Source organism: Gekko japonicus, unplaced genomic scaffold (genome assembly GCF_001447785.1).
Source record: "Gekko japonicus isolate JY-2015 unplaced genomic scaffold, Gekko_japonicus_V1.1 scaffold1997, whole genome shotgun sequence".
Lineage (NCBI taxonomy): Eukaryota > Metazoa > Chordata > Lepidosauria > Squamata > Gekkonidae > Gekko > Gekko japonicus.
This window is the reverse complement of record NW_015164722.1, coordinates 156,907-160,323: the sequence shown is the minus strand read 5'-3', so window position 1 is coordinate 160,323 and position 3,417 is coordinate 156,907.

The window sequence follows — 3,417 nt, the reverse complement described above, 5'->3', positions numbered from 1 at the left end:
TAAGCCGCTCTGAGACTCCGAGTGAAGGGTGGGGTATAAATCCAGTCTCCTCCTCCTCCTCGTCCTCCAATTATTATTAGATTACTTTTTCGGTCAGCAACCACCTTTGATTATATGACAAAGTGGGTACAAGGTAGACAAGTACCTCTTCTGTTCTGTTCTGTAGCAGTTAGATACATTTTCCTTTCCAATAGGTTCAAAGCTGTATTCTGTGCTGCGTTCATGTTCTTAGGAGGATGGCTTGAAATCAGCACAGGATAAATCTTCGCCTAGCATTAAAAAAACGAAGGCGCGGACTATGTTGAGTTATGCATATGAATGAATGCCTCTAGCAAGGTTAGGGCTGCTTCACAGTTTGCTAGCATGCAAGGTTGTTTGTTTGTTTGAAGCCCTTATGTGCATTTGATACCAAAAACATCAGGGCCAGTCCAGATGGGAGCCTCTGCCTGGGATTAACCCTCTGCCCTCCAAGACCCCAGAGCCGGGATACTTACCTGGTCCGTGGCCATCGGAGGGAAAGAAGGATGCTATGGAATAGGCTGCCTATCTAAGGCAGACAAGAGAATCTACAGGAGCCAGCAGATGACTGAAGAGGGACAACTGGGCCAGGGAGGCAGGAGAAGCCAGGCCAGACCCAGGTGTGGAGGCTATTGGGTGAATGGGGAGTGGCGAATGATTGGCTCCTCAAGGACAGAGGAGGCGGGAGGAAGACGAAAGATGGAAATCAAAGGTGGGCTTTACAGACAGGCTGGGGAGGAAGGAAGCAGCACGATGCTAGAGGGGGAGCCCGAGTTAGTGTTCCAGGGGAGGAAAGGAGGGACTCGTGGCGCTCAGCTGGCTTCGTACCTTCTCCACTTCTGAGGTCGAAGGAGTCCCAACGCAGAAGGCACATTAGAAACGGGGACGGCAAATCAGCGTCCCTGAGACGACAAACACTGAAGCATTTCAAGCATTAAAACATTTTAAACCATAAAACCATGCTTTAATCAGTGCTCCCTCTAAGCTGTGGAGTCCTGTGAGCAAAAATTCTGCTTTGTGAGCTACTGGCATTAAAGTTGTGAGCGAGCGATTTGGTAGCTGCATAAATGAGTTTGCTCCGGAGCCCTCCTTCCTGAGCTAAGACAAAAATGGGTAAGCCGGAGTCTAAACGTTTGGAACAATTAAATGAAGCATATGAACACTTAAACACACAAACAGGGAAGAAGGCTAATAAAAATTGGTGAAGGAACATCAAGCAAAACAAAATGATAGAGGGAGACAGATGAGTGTCCCTGTGGAGAGATTCCAAAGTTTCGGTGCCACAACTGAAAAGCCACTTCCTTGGGTTGTTACCTGTCTGACCTCAAATGTTCGGGGCACCTGAAGCAGGAACTCTGAGAATGACCAGAGGGGTGGGATAGAGTGGTCCTTAAGGTATGGTGGCCCCAGATGCAAACTGGGATCTAGCCTGGAGTGATGTGGTCTCTATAGCCCACTCCAGGCAACATTATGGCCACCGCATTGTGTACCAACTGTAGCTTCCCAGTAGTATTCAAGGACAGCCCCACGTGAAGTGCATTGCAGTAATCTAATCTAGCTGTTACCAGGGCATGTGAGATACGGGCAAGACTTCTCCTGCCCAGGAAGGGCCATAGGTGGCTCCCCAGACAAACCTGGTGTCAGAACCCACAGCTCACAACAAAGTACACGCATTCAGGAACGGTTATACTTTTATTGCAAAGCAATAAATGCAGTAACACAGGCACTGTTAAGAATGGCGGCAACCCATTGAGCATAATAGGATATAGGGCATTCGTATGCACCCTCCCCCCCATGGCATGGGCCAATTAGCTACCCTCCCACGCACGGGACCAGCTAGGAAACCGTTAGGTGGCGAAAGCTGGGAAGCAGTAGTCTCTCACGGTACACAGGAGACTTCCAGACAACACATCCTCCTCCTGCACATCTGTAGCGATAAGCATTTCAGCCCAGGCAGAACAGCAGAAATAGGAATGCAAGAGCAATGACCAAGACACAGAATGAACTCCCCAACCCCCATGGCAGCATAGCTGACACCCGGTGAAAGGCACCTCTAGCCACCGCTTCCACCTCTTTCTCCAACAGGAGGCCTGGGTCCAGCAGCACCCCCAACGTATGAGCCTGCTCCTTTAGGGAGAGTGCAACCCCATCCAGAAGTAGACGTTCCAGTTCCTGGGCCAAACCTTTTCCCCAAAGTACCACCTCCTTCTTTCTGCGATCCAGTCTCAGCTTGTTAGCCTCAACGGAACCTCTGTGTCGTTTCCAATATTGTTGGGTTTTTGATAGTGAGATATTGAAAAAAACTGGTATTTAGCAGAGATAATATAGTTTAGCAGAGCTAGAGTAAAATAATTCAGACTCAGCGTCCATGTGTGATTAAAATAGAAAGTTTTTACTAAATTCTAGCATGGGGAAGGGTAACTGGGATGAAAATAACAAAGGAGCTAAATAGGCTACATCCTTACACTACAAAGACAAGACTAGAAGAGAGATATGGCTGCTCTTCTTTCTTCTTCTTGAGAACTCCAAACAAAGAAGGGAAGAGGAGCCATAAAATGCTAAAACACTTTGACACTTTCGTTCCAATCAAACTCCTAGATCAGGGAGAAAATTCCCGGGCTTGTACTCCTAAAACAGCATTGGTTACATGAAACACATGTGACTTCCTGTGAGCAACACAAACAAACATTTAACCCCAGATATACTGAGTGTTTTTTAACTTGTAATACCCAACAGATATGATCCATCACGGTATCGTCCCAGACTTGTTGGCTGGGGATTGGGGGAATTGTGCTCTGGCAGTTCTTTTCCTACCTAACCCAACATTTCTAAAAGGTGGGGCTTCGTGACAGCTGCTAAGCCCCATGGCATCTGAAACACGGGGTCCAGGAGGGATCCGTTCTGCCCCTGCACTGTTAAACATTTCCATGAAAATGCCGGGAGAGGCCACCTGGGGATTTGGCACGAGACGCCATCCATATGGGGAGGCCACCCAACTCTACTCCTCCTTTTCAGCTGACTCAGATGGGAGAGTGTATGTCTTGAACCATTGCCTGGAAGTGGACTGGAGGAGGGCCAACAAACTGAAGCTTGGCCTGGCTGAGGTGCAGTCGGGGTTTGTGGAGTCAGCTTGTTCTGGACCGGGTTGCACTCCTGCTAGATAAGGAGGTTTTCATCCTGGAGGTGCTGCAAGGGGAAGTGAAGATTTCTTCTGTGGTGCATAGCACCTTCAATCAACTTTGATTGGCGTGCTAGGAGCAGCCCTTCCTTGAGAGGTATGGTTCTGGTCACAGTTTTTCAAGGACTGATTACATCCAGGTTGGACTACTGCAACACATTCTATGTGGGGCTGCCTTTGAAGGCTGTCTGTGAACTTCAACTGGTGGAAACTGTGGCCGC